The 22917-nt window shown below is 39.6% G+C and overlaps 1 protein-coding gene across 1 annotated transcript in view; it reads right to left on the bottom strand.

Annotated features, from left to right (window-relative positions):
• The window catches only part of S100A9 (S100 calcium binding protein A9), a 392565-nt gene that overhangs the window by 283679 nt on the left and 85969 nt on the right, over positions 1-22917 (bottom strand). The window lies entirely within an intron of this gene.

Below are 22917 nucleotides of genomic sequence, written 5' to 3'. Positions count from 1 at the left end.
TTCTCAAATTTTTTGATGACAGAAATCAGACGTTTCTGTAAGGATTTATGTCTTAGATGTGATGTAAAACTATGGGGAGTAGTAACTGATCTGTTGAGTAAAGTTCCTTCTGTTTGTTCTCTGAAATACTCTATATGATCCATCTGGTGACGACATTGCTTGTAGACACCTTTCCTGAAGGTACTCTTGTCATGGCTCTGTCTCTGGATGGTCATGGCCAATGGTAATCTGGGTTGAAAGCTTTTCCTTACTGACAGGAACAAAAGAGTTCTGGGAACCCAACCTGTTTAACTGATGGGATGTGATGCTGGGTTGACTCAGTGATCCTTCACTTTCCAGAGCATAGCTGGTGGCTGTTTCATAGGTTTCAAGGGCTTCCTCTTTCTATTCCTCTCCTCCTCATTCTCCTCTTCTTCCTCCTTTCCCATTAGAAAACCGCAGTCCTGAAAAGCTTCCTGATTAGTTGGCCAAGACAAGGAAGAGCATTTAGCAACATCACTTTAAACTTTTAATTTGCAACTAGTCAGCTCTACTGACCGCAAGAATTTTTAAAAATATGAAAGAATTCATCGCCAAATGCATTGACATGAAAATGTACAAAATTGGACAGTTAGGAGTACACTTTGTGGATCAAAGGGTAATATGGTCAGTTGAGGGGACTGGAGGGCTTAAGGAGAAGACAGAAAGTGAGCATGAAAATGCGTTTTTTAAAGTTACTGTCTTTTAAAGACCTAAAACATATCTGGAAAGCGTAGAAGAAAGCAAATAGATCAGCCCTAAGTTTGCAATTCACCTAGTTTTCAGACCTTCAGTGATCTGATCGTCTCTCCCCTCCCCAAACCTACTCTCAGTCACTTATATGTGATGGATTGAGTGTTAAATGGTATCTTACATTTATTTTTGGTTTCACACAATTTAAATCTGATATTTATTGGTGGAATAAAAAATATTTATTTTCCTGATAAAGGATTTTAAGCATATGACAGCAGTCTAGGGGAGTGTTGGGGTCAGGTGAGATGAGACATCCCGATTCTATTAGAAATGTGTTACCACGTTCTACAGTAACGTAAAGCCAGTGTTGAAAATTTTTCCTAAATGAGACAGGGCCGCTCACCAGCCATGACCCATAAAGAAAAGTTGCAGTGCCCAAGGGGACAGAGGATAGTTCAGGTCCAGCGCTGAAAAGGCAGAAATAAAATATTTTGCCAGGGTTGGAGAACATACTAGGGCATTGTTTCCTGAACTTCAGTTATTCCCTAAAGGCTCATTATATTTGTTATAATTACACATCAAAGGTATCATGTAATATTAATATTTTTAGTTTAAATTTACTTTAAAGTAACTTTTTGAATTTTTAATTTAATTGGCCATAGGGAATCAAGTGCATGAAATGGCAGAAGAAATATTCAACTTACATATATATATATGTATATATACATATATATATGAATAGAGAGAGAGAGAGAGACACACAGACACACAGCAGGAGAGAGAGAGAGAAGAGACAGAGAAAGAGACAAATAGAGAGAGAGAGATTAGGAAAGCTGAAAAGTCCAAAATATGCAGGGCCAACCCTAGCTGGAATGCCATCAAGCAGGGGAATTGTCTCTTACCTGGATGGGGGAGGGGTCAGACTTTTGTTTTATTCAACTGACTATATGAGGCCTATCCACTTACAGAGAGCAAACTCTTTTACTCAGGGAACTTATTTAAATATTACTCTCATCCAAAAACTTCCTTAGAGAAAAAGCCCGAGTAAAGATTGACCAAATATTTGTGCAACCTGTTCCAGGGAAGTTTACCAATAAAATATATCAAAAATTCCTTCCAGCACATGGACAAATTGTATGAAAAATGTAGAGCATGAAATACGTTAATTTCACTTATATACCGCTGTGATCAATACGGGAGAATCTAAAGATAGGTTAAAATCATAATAAATTTATTATTAATGATTAAGAATTTGTGTATGAATGGCAATAAACATCAACAACCGAATTATTAATAAAGTGATTTCAAATATCTCTTGAATTTACCCCTAGATTTGATGTGAATCAATGTGCTTAAATAATTCATAAATAATAAATAGATTTAAAACTAGTTATTTGAATGTCATTGCATATTAGACAGGGTTTCCAATGATTTCAAAGGGACAGGAAGCCAGACAATTTATACACTCCTCTGAGCTTTCTTCAAATTTGAAGAATCCAAAGAGGTCCTTTGGGAGAAATTACGTAGGAGCCGGTGGTATGTTACGTTTGGGAGGTATGAGTAAAAGGCTTGGTTTCTATTGTAACTCTAGGTTCTGATCTGCCAGCTGATTGGAATTATGGTTGGTGATGCTACCCTCCTAGTGAATTCCTTGTGGCCGGAAGTGAAACAGATTTATAACATTCATAGGAATCTGACTGTTGGATGTTCTTAATTTGAAGGAGCAAAGCAGTGAGAAGAGGAGCCTAGAGGTCAGCACTTTACTAAATGTATCTTAGTATCATGATGGGAAATCATCTGAGATCATCTGCAAACTTCCCTCAGTCCGTTTTAGAAGAGGAGAAGAGATTTCACGTAGCAAGCCGTGGATCAATGCGAAATGTATTGTAAGAAGGACTTGAGGTAAAGAGAAATGTGTCACCATGTAGCCAGGCACTTCTCAAACCAGTATGTGCAACAAAATGGCCACCAGTTCAACTGCAACTAGGCAGGCAGTTTTAAAAGTCAAGGAAGGTGAAAGATAGAAAAGTTTCACCTTCCCAATCAAGAAAGGGAACACTTGCCAACAAGTTAGAGAACCCCCGAAATTCTCCCACGGCCATAAACCACTGAAACGGAGAGCTAAGGCAGGGACTCTGTGAGTCATGAGAACAGAATCCAGTGAGGAGATGCTGGCGCAGGACATTTCTTGTTTTCAGAGTCCCTGCCAAGCCAGTTATGGATGGATTTGCATTTGGGTTGGGAAATGAGTGCACCAGGCCAGTTTGGACAGCTCCGCTTTCCCTTGAGTGGGGCAGCAAGCCCCTATAAAAACGTCCTCTGCTGCACGACAGGTATCCTCTTGCTACTCGAGTTCCAATTGACTTTGGAGCACCTGGTGAGTCTGATTTTTCATTTCAACTTTGTTCTCGGGCCCCTGAATGTTGAGTTTATGGTGGAAACAGCAAATTTGATGGGTCCAAAGTTACGATCATGGGTATAATGCTACTTAGTGGATGGGAAATTGGAATATGGGCACAATGTTACATTGCATTGACTAGATTTCTGATACCTAGCTTGAATTCCTCTATTGAAAAAGAAATTAACAGGAAATTTTGACATGAAGGGATAAAGAGCAAAGGATGTACCTTTTTCTATGCTTTTCTCTTGGACTTCTGCTGTGATTTCAGAGGCATTTATCTTAAAAAGTGTGAGGTTCTTACATTAATCCTGATTGCCCTTTGCTCTGTACAAAGTCATCTTGTCCGGTCCTCATGAGAGAAATTGGTGATAGGAATTGCTTGTGAGCTTGCCCAGGATTTTAGAACTTGTTATAGCATTTTCTCAAGATGTTGTTTTCATAAAACAAACAAACAAAAAATCAAAGCTGAAAACATCACTTGTTTCTTTCAAACAAATATATTTTCTTTGGAAAAGTTGTATGAGAAAAGAGAGGGTTTTCTCTGGGCTGATGAATAGATTTGGTAAAGAATGAGAGAGATGTCAGAAATTCATTAAAAGGTATTAAAGAGCTTAAAACACATGCTTAGAGATTGAAGAGATACTGTCTGTGTTACACAAGTTTTTGCTCTTCTCTGTGTAGGGATTCCTTCTTTTGAACACGGTCATATATTTCCTTTCAGATATTAAGATTTCAGAAAGATGTCTTCTCAAGAGCAGCAGTGCAAGCAGCAATGCAAGCAGCAGTGCAAGCCACCTCCAGTGTGCCCAACTAAGTGCCCTGATCCTTGCTCACCTACCAAGGGTTCAGACCCTTGCCCACCTATAAAGTGCACTGAGAAATGCCCTCCTGGGACACCTGTTCAGCAATGCGAGCAGAAGTGCCCACCCAAGAACAAGTAACAGCTTCAGCTTTTATCTGCATCTGGAAGGGATAAGGACAATTGGCTCACCTAGTCCCACAGCTCCACCTTCATCTTCTCTTCAAAGCCTATCATGGATATAGAAGACGCTTTCCACCCTTAAGCTTGCAGTGTGCATTTAGTGATTCCTGCTGGTCAGAGGTTTCCTATCTGAGTCTGCTATGCTGCTTCCCTCTGGGAGGTACCCGAGAAAGCATCACAGAGCCTCAAAAGGAAGAGCAGTATGTCTCCTCCTGGGCACCCTCTGAGATTTCTCTCACTGTCTTCTGTGTCTGTCCATTATGTGGGCAGCAGTTTCTACCAGATGAGCAATTGTTACTTATCCTCAACATCCTGAATAAAATACAATTCTTTTGTGTGATGGTAAAAGTATTTTCTTTCTTCTAAAACCTGCTTTTAGCAATATCATATCATAATTTTTGTTGATTTCTATCCTTCTTTGATCCAAATTTCATGCTTTCACAACCAGTGTTATGTGAATTTTGAGTTATATCGATGATTATTTGTATATAATTTCAAATCCATGTTATTTTCTTAATTATTGCTTGATTGCTTTGAGGAACAAATGATTTAACTCCTCAGAAGTTCAAACCCTCTACTAAAATGTGGGGAAAAGTAAATTTAGAGTGCCAGCTTGCTTAGGTATAAAATTTACATGAATGTGTGTAATTCAGTTGCTACAATGCCAGGCACATAATTGGCACTTTGTGAGGTGGCCAATCATCACTGTCTCTGTCATCATCACCGTCTCCACCATCACAACCACCACCATGTTTACTCTAGCAGGAAAGAGGCTCAGACATACCTAGTATAGCACAGAAGTAGATTCTCAAACTATATTACACTTTCATATTCTGTGTTCTTTTTCTTTTACAAATTAAGAGTATTTATAATGTGATATGACAACATTAAATGCTTCTGGAAATTATTGGGATATTCTGCATAAAATTATAGTAGTTCTGAAAACATGGGTAGTACAAACAAAGGGAAGTTTAAAGGGTCCTTACCAGGCCAAGGGCTGCCTGCTCTCCATGTGCACAACACGTTCTTTTTACAGCAAAACTAAACAACCTCAGAGGCTTATTATATTTTTTCACATCTGAAATTACTTTCTTGATTGATTTGACCCCACTTTTGATGTACACTGTGGTTTCCAATGTTTATCTTGACTTACAAAATGACTGTTGCTATACAGCTTGTTTTGTAAGTGAGTAGCTTCCAGGTCCAGTAAGCCGTGAAAAGGGATGTGTTCTTTAATCATATCTCTTCTTGTGGTCCTGGAAGTAAAGGAGTCCAAGATTCCAGAATTGCAGAAAAAAAAGATGTCCAGATTACTGCCCAAAACTTATCAGACTATTGTATGAGTGAGAAATCAACACTGATATTTGGGAGTTTTCTCTCCTGTAGCTAGTGTTATTTGACCTGACACAGAAATTAGTCTTTGAGGTTGGATGCTTCTGTAACAAATCTTAAAATCATGGCATTGGCTTAGAGTCTGGAGGTGGTTGGCAAGGAATCTGATATTGGAAGCCATAAATGTCGTGAAACATTTTATTCAATGGCAAAATTTTTTCAGTAATGGTTGTCCATTTTATTCTGAGAGGCAGACCAAATGTTGGTAACTTGTTGACTTCATCAGGGCATTTCAATAGATGTATGTTCAGGGAAAAATTTCTGTTTGACAGGTCAGAAATAAAAAAATGAAAAGAAAAAATACAGCCCAGATATTCAAAACCTTGTTGACTTAGGAAACTCAACACTCGTAAGCCCTGAAGAGTAAGAGATGAGATTAGAAGTGGTTTTCAACTTGAAGTCCAATTTCAGTTGACTGTAACAACAGAGGAAAGAGACAGAAGTCGTAGTCTTTCCACCTATGTGCCAGGAAGCCTCACGGTAGTTGAATTATGTTCAGGGATCAACGCAGCAATTTAATCAGGTCAGAAAATTACCTCCAGAAAAGGACCTGAGTGTGGTCCCTAGGACACAGAAAAGATTGGAGGACTGAAGTATGTGGGGTGCCTAATAAGTTTCTGAGGGAATTGACAACTAAATCAACTATGTGCCAAAATGAAAAAGACTGATATTTCAAGAATTGTAATGACTTTCCAGCCCTCCTGTCCCCACTTTCCACAGTAGCTACTTCAGAAGTGGTCAGTATAGGTGACTTGAAGGGATTATCGACTGTGAGGTGGATACAAGGCCCGCAGAGAATAATTGTTAAGGGAAGCTCTTTCAGAGAATAGTATAAGAGCCTAAGAGAGACAAGGAGGAGAAGGAACACAAAGATTCTCAAACTTTGTTACTGTTTTGTATGATGGTTCTTCTTTCATCTTTTCCATCTGGTATTTTTGAGGTATAGTTGACGAATTAAATTGGACATATTTACAGTGCATAATGGGATGATTTGACATATGTGTACTTTGCACAGTGATTACCACCATCTGTCACTTAATACATTAATCACTTCAACATCAACCATTTAAATATGTCTGTGTCTGTGTATTTGTGTGTGTGTGTGTTTGTGTGTGATGAGAGTGCTTAAGGTCTATTTTCTCAGCAAATTTCAAGTAAACAACTGAGTGTTATTTTTTTTTTTTTTTTTTTTTTTTTTTTTTGCGGTATGCGGGCCTCTCACTGTTGTGGCCTCTCCCGTTGCGGAGCACAGGCTCCGGACGCACAGGCTCAGCGGCCATGGCTCACGGGCTTAGTTGCTCCGCGGCATGTGGGATCCCCCCGGACCAGGGCACGAACCCGTGTCTCCTGCATCAGCAGGCGGACTCTCAACCACTGCGCCACCAGGGAAGCCCAAACTGAGTGTTATTAACTAGACTCACCATGATGTTCCGTAGACTCCCAGAGCTTCTTCATCTTATGACTGCAGGCTTGTACCCATTGCCCAACATCTCCTTTTTTGACCCACCCCTCAGCCTCTGCTGACCACCATTCTACTCTCTGTTTCTGTGACATCTATGAGTTTGGAAACACATTCCTAAGTAAACAATGGCTCGAAGAAGAAATAACAAGTAAATAGAAAATACTTTAGGATGAATGAAAATGCAAAGAAAACATAGAAGAGCTTTAGGGATAAATGTAATGCAGCACATAGAGAGCAACTTACGGCTGGAGGCATCTATGTTACAAACCATAAAAGATCTCAAATCAGTAACCTGAAAGACATGTATGCATGTCTGTGGGTTTATGAAAATAGAAAACTCCTAACACTAAATACAGCAAAATATAAGCAGTGATTTTTTGTGGCAATTTATTAGATGTGTTCATTTTTGAACAACTTTATGTTTTCCCAATTATATATTATATACTGTAATTTCATTTTTATAACAGTTTATTGTAATATTTAAATATTTTATAGTAGTGAAGATGTGGCTGAGCTTGAGGGAAAGGTTAGGTCCTGTTCTTCTGGCACATGCTTAGCTAGTGACTCTTCTCAAGTCTCAAGTGTCTCCTCTTTCTCTTCCTCTCCTTTTCATTCTCCTCTTCTTCCTCCTTTCCCATTATAAAATGACATTCCTAAGAAGCTTCCTGATTAATGGCCCAAAACACGTTACTAAGCCAATTCTTCCTTCTGACTGCAGGCAGAATTATGAAAGATATGAAAGGATTATTACTAAATGCATGGGCAGAATGTCAAAGTACCAAATTGGACAGTTATGTTGTATATATTGGGCAGTGAAGGTAATATGGCAGGTTGAGGTTTCTGGAGGGATGAAAAAGAAGACAGAGAATAAACAGTGGAAAACTTTATCTATTACTATCTTCAAAGCCATAAGGCATGTTTGGAAAGAGAGGAAGCAAGCAAGTATATCAGATGAACCCTAACTCCATATTTCATCCAGATTTCAGACCTTAGTGCTCTGATCCTCTCTCCCCTCCCAACCCCAATCTCAATCACTTACATGTGATGCTGTGAGTCTTAAATGATATCTTATATCTATTCTTGGTTTCACACAATTGAAACCTGATATTTACTTATAGAATACAAGGGATTTATTTCCTGGTAAAGGAATTTTAAGCACATGACGGCAGTCTAGGGAAGTGTTCATGTCAGGTAAGAGGGTCATCCTGATTTCATGAAACATGTGTTCCCACATTCCACAGTAATATAAAGTGGAGTTGCAACTTTACTCCTAAACCAGAAAGGGCCCTTCATCAGCTATGGCCCATCATGAGAAGCTTCAGTGCCCAAGGGGACAGCAGAGAAAAGAGTAGTGTTCAGGTCCAGGAGAGAAGAGAGGAAATGTAGAAGAACTGTTGACAGCTAAAACTCTGAAAAGGTAGAAATAAGATATTTGGAGAACATGCTAAGGCACTGGTTCCTGAACGTCAGTTATTTGCTAAGAGCTCATTATATTTGTCATATTTCCACATCCGATGTGTCATGTAACATAAGTATTTTTTACTTTAACTTCACTTTATAATAACTTTGAAAATTTTTAATTTAATTGACCACAGGTAATCATGTACATGATAAGGCAGATGAAATATTCAAATTAAATATTGCAATGTATAAATAAATATATATATATATATACACAGAACTATGTTACAGAAAGTGAGAGATAGTGAGAGAGAGAGAGAGATTGATTGAGAGAGATAGAGAAATTACAAATTTTGGCAAACTCAAAAATCTGCAGAGCTGGAACCCCATCGAACAGGGGAATTGTCTTTTACCTGGGTGATGGTCAGCCTTGTTCTATTCAGGCCGTCAGTGGATTGGAAGAGGAATTCCCACCGTATAGAGGGCAACTCCCTTTACTCAGGCCACTGATGTAAATAACACTTTCGTGCAATGGCGTCCTTACAGAAACACCCAGAATAATGTTTGACCAGATAACTGGGGACCCTATGCCAGGGAAGCTGACCCATAAATTAACCATCAAACCTTCCTTCCAGCACACTGACAAATTGTATGAAGAAAGTAGAGCAGGAAATAGGCTTATTTGACATATATTCCACTGTGAGCAAAATGAAAAATATAAAACGTAGGTAAGATTTTAACAAAGTTATTATTAATCATTAAGAAATTGTATATGAATGGCAATGAACTTCAGTGACTGCATTTTTAATAAAGGGATATCAACGTTCTCTTGAATTTACCCCTAGATTTGATGTGAAACGACATGTATTTAAATAATTCATAAATATTAAATACATATAAAATTAGTGACATGAATGACATTGCATATTAGATAGGGTTTTCCAATAATTTCAAAGGGACAGGAAGCCAGAATATTTAAACACTCCTCTGAGCTTTCTTCAAAAGTTGAAGAAATCCAAAGAGGTCCTTTGGGAGAAATTAGGTAAGAGCAGGTGGTATGTCACGTTTGGGATGTATGAGTAAAAGGCTTGATTTGTATTGTAAGTCTAGGTTCTGATCTGCCAGCTGATTGGAATTATGGTAAGTGATGCTACGCTTTTAGTGAATTCCTTGTGGCCGGAAGTGAAACAGATTTACAAAGTTCATTGGAATGTGACTGGTGGATATGCTTAATTTGAAGGAGCAAAGCAGTGAAAGGGGGTCCCTAGAGGTCACCACTTTATTAAACGTATCTATGTATCACAGTGGGAAGTCATCTGAGATGACCTTCTACCTTCCCTCAGTCCATTTTAGAAGAGGAGACTTCACTTAGCAAGACATGGATCAAGAGGAAATGCCTTATAAGACGGACTTGAGATAAAGAGAAAGGTGTCACCCGGTAGCCAGGCCCTTCTCAAACCAGTATGTACAACAAAATGGCCACCAGTTCAAGTGCAAGTAAGCAGGCAGTTTTAGAAGTCAAGGAATGGGAAAGATAGAAAAGGTTCATCTTCCCCAATCAAGGAAGGGAACACTTGCCTACAAGTTAGAGAACCCTGAAATTCTCCCACTGCCATAAACCACTGAAACGGAGAGCTAAGGCAGGGACTCTGTGAGTCATGAGAACAGAATCCAGTGAGGAGATCCTGGAACAGGACATTTCTTGTTTTCAGAGTCCCCGCCAAGGCAGTTATGGATGGATTTGCATTAAGTTGGGAAATGAGTGCACCGGGTCAGTTTTGGCAGCTTCGCTTCCCCCTGGGTGGGACAGCAAGCCCCAATAAAAAGGTCCTCTGCTGCACGGTGGCTATCCTCCTGCTACTCGAGCTCCGATTGACTTTGGAGAATCTGGTGAGTCTGATTCTTCAGTTCTACTTTGTTCTTGGGCCACCGAATGTTGAGTTTATGCTGGAGACAGCAAGTTTGGTGGGTCCAAAGTTATGATCGTGGTTATAATGCTTCTTAGTGGATGGGAACTTGGAATCTGGGCACAATGTTATATTGTATTTACTAGATTTCTGATACCTAGTTTGAATTTCTCTATTGAAAAAGAAATTAACAGGAAATTTTGACATGAAGGGATAAAGAGAAAAGTATTTACCTTTTTCTATTCATTTCTCTTGGACCTCTGCTGTGAATTCAGAGGCATTTATCTTAGGAGGTGTGAGGCCCTTACATTCATCCTGAATGCCCTTTGCTCTGTACTTAAGTAATCCTTTTGGGACCTCATGAGAGAAAATGGTGATAGAAATTGCTTGTGAGCTTGCCCAGGATTTTAGAACCTGTGATGGCCTTTTTTGGAGAAGAGGTTTTCATTAAAAAAGAAAGAAAGAAACCGAAAGAGAAAACATTGCTTGTTTCTTTTAAACAAAGATATTTTCTTTTGAAAAGTTGTATGAGAAAAGAGAAGGTTTTCTCTGGGCTGATGAATAGATTTGATAAAGAACAAGAGAGAAGTCAGAAACTCATTAAAAGGTATTAAAGAGATTAAGACCCATTCTTAGAGATTGGAGAGGTACTGTCTATTTGAGTTATAAAAGCTTTTGCTCTTCTCTCTGAAGGAATTCCTTTTTGTGAACACGGTCATATACTTTCTTTCAGATATTAAGACTCCAGAAAGATGTCTTCTCAACATCAGCAGTGCAAGCAGCCCTGCCAGCCAACACCAGTGTGCCCACCTAAGTGCCCTGACCCTTGCCCACCTGGCAAGTGTCCGGAACCTTGCCCACCTATAAAGTGCCCTGACCCATGCCTGGTTCAGCAGTGCAAGCAGAAATGCCCTCCTGGGCCACCTGCCCATCATTGCTAGCAGAAGTGCCCACCCAAGTGCATGTAAGAGCTTGAGCTTTTATCTGCATCTGGAAAGGATAAGGACAATCGGCTCAACTAGTTCCAGAGCTCCACCTTCATCTTCTCTTCAAAGCTTATCATGGATACGGAAGAAGCTTCTCCGCCCTTCAGCCTCAATATGCGTGGGGGTGATTCCTGACAGACGGAGGTTTCCTCTCGGAGGCTGCTGTACTGCTTCCTTCTGGGAGGTGCCCGAGAAAGCATCCCAGAGCCTCAGAAGGAAGAGCAGCAGCTCTCCTCCTGGGCGCCCTCTGAGGATTCTCTCGCTGTCTTCTGTGTCGGTCGCTCACCTGGGCATGGGTTTCTACCAGCTGAGCAATTGTTACTTATCCTCCACTTCTTGAATAAAATACAATTCTTCTGCGTGATGGGAAAAACATTTTCTTTCTTTTAAAACCTGCGTTCAGCAATATCATATCATAATTTTGCTTGATTTCTAGCCTTCTTTGATCCCAATTTTCAGGCGTTCACAATCAGTGTTATTTGAATTTATAGTTATAGCGATGATTGTATGTATATAATTTCAAATCCAGTTTATTTTCCTAATTACAGCTTGATTGCTTTGAGGAACAAATGATTTAACTCCTCAGAAGTTTAATCTCTCTACTAAAATGTGAGGAAAACCACATTTACATTGCCAACTTGCTTAGACATAAAATTTACTTGAATGCGTGTAATTCAGTTGCCACAATGCCGGGCACATAATTGGCACTTTGTGAGGTGGCCAATCATCACTGTCAATGTCATCATCACCGTCTCCACCATCACAACCACCACCATTTTTGCTCTAGCAGGAAAGAGGCTCAGACATTCCTAGTACAGCACAGAAGAAGATTCTTAAACTATATTACACTTTCATATTCTGTGTTCTTTTTCTTTTCCAACATAATCATATTTCTAATGTGATATGACACATTAAATGCTTCAGGAAATTATTGGGATATTCTGCATAAAATTATAGTAGTTCTGAAAACATGGGTAGTACAAATAAAGGGAAGTTTAAAGGGTCCTTACCAGGCAAAGTGCTGCCTGCTCTCCATGTGCACAACACGTTCTTCTTATGGTAAAACTAAACAACCTCAGGGGCTTATTATATTTTTTCACCTCTGAAGTTACTTTCTTTCTTTTTTTTTCTTTTTTTTCTTTTTTTTTTTGGCGGTATGCGGGCCTCTCACTGCTGTGGCCTCCCGCTGCAGAGCACCGGCTCCGGACGCGCAGGCTCAGCGGCCATGGCTCACGGGACCAGCCGCTCCGCGGCATGTGGGATCCTCCCGGACCAGGGCTCAAACCCGCGTCCCCTGCATTGGCAGGCAGACTCTCAACCACTGCACCACCAGGGAAGCCCCTGAAGTTACTTTCTTGATTGATTTGACCCCACTATTGAGGTCCACTGGGGTTTCCAATGTTTATCTAGATTTACAAAATGACTGTCGCTATGCAGCTTGTTTTCTAAGTGCTTAGCTTACTGGTCTAGTAAGCCCTGAAAAGGGATGTGTTCTTTAGGTCTATCTCTTCTTGTGGTCCTGGAAATAAAGGAGTCCAAGATGCCAGAACTGCAGGAAAAAAAAGATGCCCAGATTACTGCCCAACGCTTATCAGACTATTACATGAGTGAGAAATCAACACTGATATTTGGGAGTTGTCTCCACTTTAGTGAGTGTTATTTGACCTGACAGAGAAATTAGTTCTGTGAGGTGGGATGCTCCTGTAACTAATCTTAAAATTGTGGCATTGGCTTAGAGTCAGGAGGTGGTTGGCAAGGAATCTGATATTGGAAGCCATAAATGCTGTGATACATTTTATTCAATGGCAAAATATTTTCAGTAATGGTTGTCCATGGTATCCTGAGAGGCACTCCAAATTTTGGTCACTTGTTGAGTTGACCAGGGTATTTCAGTAGACATATGTTCAGGAAAAACTTTCTGGTTGGCAGGTCAGAAATTTTAAAAATGAAAAGAAAAAAATACAGCCCAGATATTCAAAACCTTGTTGACTTAGGAAACTCAACACTTGTAAGCCCTAAAGAGTAAGAGATGAGATTAGAAGTGCTTTTGAACTTGAAGTCCAATTTCAGTTGACTGTAACAATAGAGAAAAGCGGCAGAAGTTGTAGTCATTCCACCTGTGTGCCAGGGAGCCTCATGGTAGTTGAATTATGTTCAGGGATCAATGCAGCAATTTAATCAGGCCAGAAAATTACTTCCAGAAGAGGACCTGAGTGAGGTCTGTAGGATATACAAATTATTGGAGGACTGAATTATTTGGGGTGCCTAATAAGTTTCTGAGGGAATTGACAACTAAATAAACTATGTGCCAAAATGAAAAAGACTGATTTTTCAAGAATTGTAATGACTTTCCAGCCCTCCTTTCCCTACTTTTCACCCTGCCTACTTCAGATGTGGTCCGTATTGGTGACTAGAAGGGACTATCCACTCTGAGTTGGATACAAGGCCCACAGAGAATAAGTGGCAAGGGAAGCTATCTCAGAGAGTAGTATCAGAGCTTAAGGCAAGGAGGAGAAGGAACAGAAAGATTCTCAAACTTTGTTACTGCTTTGTATGATGGTTCTTCTTGCATCTTTTCACTCCAGTATTTTTGAGGTATAATTGACAAATTAAATTGGACATATTTACAGTGCATAATGGGATGATTTTTTTTTTTTTTTTTTTTTTGCGGTATGCGGGCCTCTCACTGTTGTGAGAGGGCCTCTCCCGTTGCAGAGCACAGGCTCCGGACGCGCAGGCCTAGCGGCCATGGCTCACGGGCTTAGTTGCTCCGCGGCATGTGGGATCTTCCCGGACCAGGGCACGAACCCGTGTCTCCTGCATCGGCAGGCGGATTCTCAACCACTGCGCCACCAGGGAAGCCCCATAATGGGATGATTTGACATATGTGTACTTTGCACAGTGATTACCACCATTTGTCACTTAATACGTTAATCACTTCAAAATCAACCATTTAAATATGTCTGTGTCTGTGTATTTGTGTGTGTGTGTGTGTGTGTGTGTGATGAGAGTGCTTAAGGTCTATTTTTTTCAGCAAGTTTCAAGTAAACAACTGAGTGTTATTAACTAGTCTCACCATGATGTTCCGTAGACTCCCAGAGCTTCTTCATCTTATGACTGCAGGCTTGTACCCATTGCCCAACATCTCCTTTTTTGACCCACCCCTCAGCCTCTGCTGACCACCATTCTACTCTCTGTTTCTGTGACATCTATGAGTTTGGAATCACATTCCTAAGTAAACAATGGCTCGTAGAAGAAATAACAAGTAAATAGAAAATACTTTAGGATGAATGAAAATGCAAAGAAAACATAGAAGAGCTTTAGGGATAAATGTAATGCAGCACATAGAGAGCAACTTACGGCTGGAGGCATCTATGTTACAAACCATAAAAGATCTCAAATCAGTAACCTGAAAGACATGTATGCATGTCTGTGGGTTTATGAAAATAGAAAACTCCTAACACTAAATACAGCAAAATATAAGCAGTGATTTTTTGTGGCAATTTATTAGATGTGTTCATTTTTGAACAACTTTATGTTTTCCCAATTATATATTATATACTGTAATTTCATTTTTATAACAGTTTATTGTAATATTTAAATATTTTATAGTAGTGAAGATGTGGCTGAGCTTGAGGGAAGGGTTAGGTCCTGTTCTTCTGGCACATGCTTAGCTAGTGACTCTTTCTCAAGCCTCAAGTGTCTCCTCTTTCTCTTCCTCTCCTCTTCATTCTCCTCTTCTTCCTCCTTTCCCATTATAAAACCACATTCCTAAGTTGCTTCCTCATTAATTGCCCAGGAAAAGTTGCTAGACCAGTTTTTCCTTCTGATTGCAGGTAGAATTATGAAAGATATTAAAGGATTATACTAAATGCATGGGCAACATGTCAAAGTACCAAATTGGACAGTTAAGTTGTGTATATTGTACAATGAAGGTAATATGTCAGGTTGAGGGTTCTGGAGGGATGAAAAATAAGACAGAGAATAAACAGTGGAAAACTTTTTTAAAAAACACGTTTATTGGAGTATAATTGCTTTACAATGGTGCGTTAGTTTCTGCATTATAACAAAATTAATCAGCAATACATATAAATATATCCCCAGATCTCTTCCCTCTTGAGTCTCCCTTCCTCCCACCCTCCCTATCCCACCCTTCTAGTTGGTCACGAAGCAACGAGTTGATATCCCTGTGCTTTGCATCTGCTTCCCACCAGCTATCAGTTTTACCTTTGGTAGTGTATATATGTACCTGCCACTCTCTCTCTTTGTCCCAGCTTACTCTCCCCCCTCCCCATGTTCTCAAGTTCTCTAGTAGGTCTTTGCCTTTATTCCCGTCCTGCCCCTAGATTCCTCATGACTTTTTTTGTTTTTCTAGATCCATATACATGTGTCAGCATATGGTATTTGTTTTCCCCTTTCTGACTTACTTCACTCTGTGTGAGAGACTGTAGGTCTATCCACCTGAGTACAAATAACTCAATTTCATTTCTTTTAATGGTTGAATAATATTCCATTGTATATATGTGCCACATCTTTAACTGTTCATCTGTTGATGGACACTTAGATTGCTTCCATGTCCTGGCTATTGTAAAGAGAGCTGCAATGAATATTGTGTTACATGACACTTTTTCAATTATGGTTTTCTCAGGATATATGCCCCATTGTGGGATTGCTGGGTGCTATGGTAGTGCTATTTTTAGATTTTCAAGGAACCTCCATACTAATCTCCATATTGGCTGTATAAATTTATATTCCCACCAACAGTGCAAGAGGGTTGCCTCTTCTCCTCAACCTCTCCAGCATTTATTGTTTGTAGTTATTTTCATGATTGCCACTCTGAGTGATGTGAGGTGATATCTCTTTGTCCTTTTGATATGCATTTTTCTTATTTTTTTTAACATCTTTATTGGAGTACAACCGTTTCACCATGGTGCGTTAGTATCTGCCCTACAACAAAGCGAATCAGCCATACATATACATATGTTCCCATATCTCTTCCCTCTTACATCTCCCTTCCTGCCACCCTCCCTATCCCACCCTTCTAGGTGGTCACAAAGCACCGAGCTGATCTCACTGTGCTATGTGGCTGCTTCCCACTAGCTATCTATTTTACATTTGGTAGTGTATATATGTCCATGCCACTCTCTCATTTCATCACAGCTTACCATTTCCCTTCCCCAAATCCTCAAGTCCATGCTCTAGTAGGTCTGTGTTTTATGCCTGTCCTACCCCTAGTGTCTTCATGAAATTTTTTTTTCTTAGATTCCATATATATGTGTTAGCATACCATATTAGTTTTTCTCCTTCTGACTTACTTCACTCTGTATGACAGACTCCAGGTCTATCCACCTCATTACAAATAACTCAGTTTCATTTCTTTTTATGGCTGAGTAATATTGCATTGTACATATGTGCCACATCTTCTTTATCCATTCATCTGTTGATGGACACTTAGGTTGCTTCCATGTCCTGGCTATTGTAAATAGAGCTACAATGAACATTTTGGTACATGACTTTTTTTTTTTTTGGCGGTATGCGGGCCTCTCACTGTTGTGGCCTCTCCCATTGCAGAGCACAGGCTCTGGATGCACAGGCTCAGTGGCCATGGCTCACGGGCCCAGTTGCTCCATGGCATGTGGGATCTTCCCAGACCGGGGCATGAACCCATGTCCCCTGCATCGGCAGGCGGATTCTCAACCACTGCGCCACCAGGGAAGACCCTACATGACTCTTTTTGAAATATGGTTTTCTCAGGGTATATGCCCAGTAGTGGGATTGCGGGGTCGCATGGTAGTTCTATTTGTAGTTTTTTAAGGAACCTCCATACTGTTCTCCATAGTGGCTGTATCAAATGACATTCCTACTAGCAGTGCAAGAGTGTTCCCTTTTCTCCACACCCTCTCCAGCATTTACTGTTTCTAGATTGTTTGATGATGGCCAATCTGACCGGTGTGAGATGATATCTCATTGTAGTTTTGATTTGCATTTTTCTAATGATTAATGATGTTGAGCATTCTTTCATGTGTTTGTTGGCAATCTGTATGTCTTCTTTGGAGAAATGTCTATTTAGGTCTACTTCCCATTTTTAGATTGGGTTGTTTGTTTTTTTGTTATTAAGCTGCATGAGTTGCTTATAAATTTTGGAGATTAATCCTTTGAGACTTGCTTCATTTGCAACTATAATCTCCCATTCTGAAGGTTGTCTTTTGGTCTTGTTTATGGTATCCTTTGCTCTGCAAAAGCTTTTAAGTTTCTTTAGCTCCCATTTGTTTATTTTAGTTTTTATTTCCATGTCTCTAGGAGGTGGGTCGAAAAGGATCTTGCTGTGATTTAAGTCATAGAGTGTCCTGCCTATGTTTTCCTCTAAGAGTTTGATAGTGTCTGGCCTTACATGTAGGTCTTTAACCCATTTTGAGGTTTTTTTTTTTTTTTTTTTTTTTTTTTTTTTTGCGGTATGCGGGCCTCTCACTGTTGTGGCCTCTCCCATTGTGGAGCACAGGCTCCGGACGCGCAGGCCCAGCGGCCATGGCTCACGGGCTTAGTTGCTCCGCGGCATGTGGAATCTTCCCGGACCAGGGCACGAACCCGTGTCTCCTGCATCGGCAGGCGGATTCTCAACCACTGCGCCACCAGGGAAGCCCGTGAGTTTATTTTTTTATATGGTGTTAGGGAGTGTTCTAATTTCATACTTTTACACGTACCTGTCCAGTTTACCCAGCACCACTTATTGAAGAGGCTGTCTTTTCTCCACTGTATATTCTTGCCTCCTTTATCAAAGATAAGGTGACCTTATGTGTGTGGGTTTATCTCTGGCTTTCTATCCTGTTCCATTGATCTATATTTCTGTTTTTGTGCCAGTACCATACTGTCTTGATTACTGTAGCCTTGTGGTATAGTCTGAAGTCAGGGAGCCTGATTCCTCCAGCTCCATTTTTCGTTCTCAAGATTGCTTTGGCTCTTCGGGGTCTTTTGTGTTTCCATACAAATTGTGAAATTTTTTGTTCTAGTTCTATAAAACATGCCAGTGGTAGTTTGATAGGGATTGCATTGAATCTGTAGATTGCTTTGGGTAGTATAGTCATTTTCACAATGTTGATTCTTCCAATCCAAGAACATGGTATATTTCTCCACCTATTTGTATCATCTTTAACTTCTTTCATCAGTGTCTTATAGTTTTCTGCATACAAGTCTTTTGTCTCCTTAGGTAGGTTTATTCCTCGATATTTTATTCTTTGTGTTGCAATGGTAAATGGGAGTGTTATCTTAATTTCACTCTCAGATTTTTCATCATTAGTGTATAAGAATGCCAGAGATTTCTGTGCATTAATTTTGTATCCTGCTACTTTACCAAATTTATTGATTAGCTCTAGTAGTTTTCTGTTGCAACCTTAGGATTCTCTACATATAGTATCAAGTCGTCTAGAAACAGTGACAGCTTTACTTCTTCTTTTCTGATTTGGATTCCTTTTCTTCTCTTATTGCTGTGGCTAGAACTTCCAACTTCTATCTTATCTTCTATCTTTTATCTTCTATCTTTCTTCTATCTTATCTTCTATCTTATTCACTATGTTGAATAAGAGTGGTGAGCATGAGCAACCTTGTCTTGTTCCTGATCTTAGTGGAAATGGTTTCAGTTTTTCACCATTGAGAACAATGCTGGCTGTGGGTTTGTCATATATAGCCTTTATTATGTTGAGGAAAGTTCCCTCTATGCCTACTTTCTGCAGGGGTTTTATCATAAATGGGTTTTGAATTTTGTCAAAAGCTTTCTCTGCATCTATTGAGATGATCATATGGTTTTTCTCCTTCAGTTTATTGATATGGTGTATCACATTGATCGATTTGCATATATTGAAGAATCCTTTCATTCCTGGGATAAACGTCACTTGATAATGGTGTATGATCCTTTTAATGTGCTATTGGATTCTGTTTGCTAGTATTTTGTTGAGGATTTTTGCATCTATATTCATCAGTGATATTGGCCTGTAGTTTTCTTTCTTTATGACGTCTTTGTTTGGTATTGGTATCAGGATTATGGTGGCCTCATATGGTGGCCTCACTCTTTTGGAAGAGTTTCAGAAGGATAAGTGTTAGCTCTTCTCTAAATGTTTGATAGAATTCGCCTGAAGCCATCTGGTCCTGAGCTTTTGTTTGTTGGAAGATTTTTAATCACCGTTTCAATTTCAGTGCTTGTGATTGGTCTGTTCATATTTTCTATTTCTTCCTTGTTCAGTCTCAGCAGATTGTGCATTTTTAAGAATTTGTCTATTTCTTCCACTTTGTCCATTTTATTGGCATACAGTTGCTTGTAGTAATGTCTAATAATCTTTTGTATTTCTGCAGTGTCTGTTGTTATTTCTCCTTTTTCATATCTAATTCTATTGATCTGAGTCTTCTCCCTTTTTTTCTTGATGAGGCTGTCTAATGGTTTATCAATTTTGTTTATCTTCTCAAAGAACCAGCTTTTAGTTTTATTGATCTCTGCTATCATTTCTTTTTCATTTCTTTCTGATCTGATCTTTATGATTTCTTGCCTTCTGCTAAATTTGGGGTATTTTGTTCTTCTTTCTCTAAGTGCTTTAGGTGCAAAGTTAGGTTGTTTATTCGAGATGTTTCCTGTTTCTTAAGGTAGGATTGTATTGTGAAAATCTTCCCTCTTAGAACTGCTTTTGCTGCAACCCATAGGTTTTGGGTGGTCGTGTCTCCATTGTCATTTATTTCTAGGAATTTTTTGATTTCCTCTTTGATTTCTTCAGGGATCACTTCGTTATTAAGTAGTGTATTGTTTAGCCTCCATTTTTTTGTATTTTTTAAAGATCTTTTCCTGTAATTGATAGTAGTCTCATAGCGTTGCGGTCAGAAAAGATACTGGATACGATTTCAAGTTTCTTAAATTTACCAAGGCTTGATTTGTGACCCAAGATATGATCTATCCTGGAGAATGTTCCATGAGCACTTGAGAAAAATGTGTATTCTGTTGTTGTTGGATGGAATGTCCTATAAATATCAATGAAGTCCATCTTGTTTAATGTATCATTTAAAGCTTGTGTTTCCTTATTTATTTTCACTTCGGATGATCTCTCCATTGGTGAAAGTGGGGTGTTAAAGTCCCCTACTATGATTATGTTACTGTCAATTTCCCCTTTTATGGCTGTTAGTATTTGCCTTATGTATTGTGGTGCTCTTATGTTGGGTACATAAATATTAACAATTGTTATATATTCTTCATGATTGATCCCCTGATCATTATGTAGTGTCCTTCTTTGTCTCCTCCAATAGTTTTTATTTTAAAGTCTATTTTGTCTGATATGAGAATTGCTACTCCAGCTTTCTTCTGATTTCCATTTGCATGGAATATCTTTTTCCATCCCCTCACTTTCAGTCTGTAAGTGTCCCTAGGTTTGAAGTGGGTCTCTTGTAGACAGCATATATATGGGTCTTGTTTTTGTATCCAGTCAGCAAATCTGTGTCTTTTGGTGGGAACATTTAATCCATTTACATTTAAGGTAATTATCAATATGTATGTTCCTATTACCATTTACTTAATTGTTTTGGGTTTATTCTTGTAGGTCTTTTCCTTCTCTTGTGTTTCTTGCCTAGAGAAGTTCTTTTAGCATTTGTTGTAAAGCTGGTTTGGTGGTGCTGAACTCTCTTAGCTTTTGCTTGTCTGTAAAGGTTTTAATTTCTGCATGGATTCTGAATGAGATCCTTGCTGGGTAGAGTAATGTTGGTTGTAGGTTTTTCTCCTTCATCACTTTAAATATGTTCTGCCACTCCTTCTAGCTTGCAGAGTTTCTGCTGAAAGATCAGCTGTTAATGTTATGGGGATTCCCTTGTTTGTCATTTGTTGTTTTTCCCTTGCTTCTTTTAATATGTTTACTTTGTATTTAATTTTTGATAGTTTGATTAATACATGTCTTGGCGTGTTTCTCCTTGGATTTATGCTGTATGGGACTCTGTGTTTCCTGGACTTGATTGACTATTTCCTTTCCCATATTAGGGAAGTTTTCAACTATAATCTCTTCAAATATTTTCTCAGTTCCTTTTTCTCTTCTTCTTCTGGGACCCCTATAATTCGAAAATTGGTGCATTTAATGTTGTCTCAGACGTCTCTGAGATTGTCCTCAGTTCTTTTCATCCTTTTTTCTTTATTCTGCTCTGCTGTAGTTATTTCCACTATTTTATCTTCCAGGTCACTTATCCGTTTTTCTGTCTCAGTTATTCTGCTATTAATCCCTTTGAGAGTATTTTTAATTTTATTTATTTTGTTGCTTATCATTGCTTGCTTCCTCTTTATTTCTTCCAATTCCTTGTTAAATGTTTCTTGCATTTTGTCTATTCTACTTCCAAGATTTTGGATCATCTTTACTATCATTATTCTGAGTTCTTTTTCAGGTAGACTGCCTATTTCCTCTTCATTTGTTAGGTCTGGTGGGTTTTAACCTTGCACCTTCATCTGCTGTGTTTTTCTGTCTTTTCATTTTGCTTACTGTGTTTGGGGTCTCCTTTTTGCAGGCTGCAGTTTTGTAGTTCCCGTTGTTTTTGGTGTCTGTTACCAGTGGCTAAGGTTGACTCAGTGTGTTGAGTAGGTTTCCTGGTTGAGGGCACTAGTGCCTGTGTTCTCTTGGATGAGGCTGGATCTTGTCTTTCTGGTGGGCAGGTCCACGTCTGGTGGTGTGTTTTGGGATGTCAGTAGCCTTATTATGATTTTAGACAGCCTCTCTGCTAATGTATGGGGCTATGTTCCTGTCTTGCTAGTTGTTTGGCATAGGGTGTCCAACACTGTACCTTGCTGGTCATTGAGTGAAGCTGGGTCTTGGTGTTGAGATGGATATCTCTGGGAGATTTTCGCCATTTGATATTTCGTGAAGCTGGGAGCTCTCTTGTGGACCAGTGTCCTAAAATTCGTTGTCCCACCTCAAAGACACAGCGCTGACACGTGGCTGGAGCACGAAGAGCCTTTAATTCATGCAGCTCAGAATAAAAGGGAGAAAAAATAGAAAAAAGAAAGAAAGAGGATAAAATAAAGTAAGATAAAATAAGATAAAGGTATTAAAATAGAAATTATTATTAAGGAGAAAAGTTTTAAAAAGTGAAAAATAAAAAGGGACGGTCAGAACCCTAGGACAAATGGTGAAAGCAAAGCTATACAGACAAAATCTCACACAGAAGCATACACATACACACTCACATAAAGAGAAAAAGGGGAAAAATATTTGGCTCGCAATGTCCACCTCTTCAATTTGGGATGATTCGTTATCTATTCAGGTATTCCACAGATGCAGGATACATCGAGTTGATTGTGGAGATTTAATCCGCTATTCCTGAGGCTGCTAGGAGGGATTTACCTTTCTCTTCTTTGTTCACACAGCTCCAGGGGTTCAGCTTTGGATTTGGCCCCACCTCTGTGTGTAGGTCGCATGAGGGAGTCTGCTGTTCGCTCAGACAGGACGGCGTTAAAGAAGCAGATGATTTGGGGGCTCTGGCTCACTCAGGCCTGGGGGAAGGAAGGGTACGAATGCAGGGCGAGCCTGTGGTGGCAGAGGCCTGCGTGACGTTGCACCAGCCTGAGACGCGCCATGCATTCTCCCGGGGAAGTTGTCCCTGAATCCCAGGACCGTGGCAGTGGCGGGCTGCACAGGCTCTCGGGAGGGGTAGTGTGGAGAGTGACCTGT

This window comes from Kogia breviceps, chromosome 1 (genome assembly GCF_026419965.1).
Source record: "Kogia breviceps isolate mKogBre1 chromosome 1, mKogBre1 haplotype 1, whole genome shotgun sequence".
In the NCBI taxonomy this organism is placed as follows: Eukaryota; Metazoa; Chordata; class Mammalia; order Artiodactyla; family Physeteridae; genus Kogia; species Kogia breviceps.
Note: the sequence above shows the minus strand (reverse complement) of the source record. Positions and strands in the feature narration are given on the sequence as shown.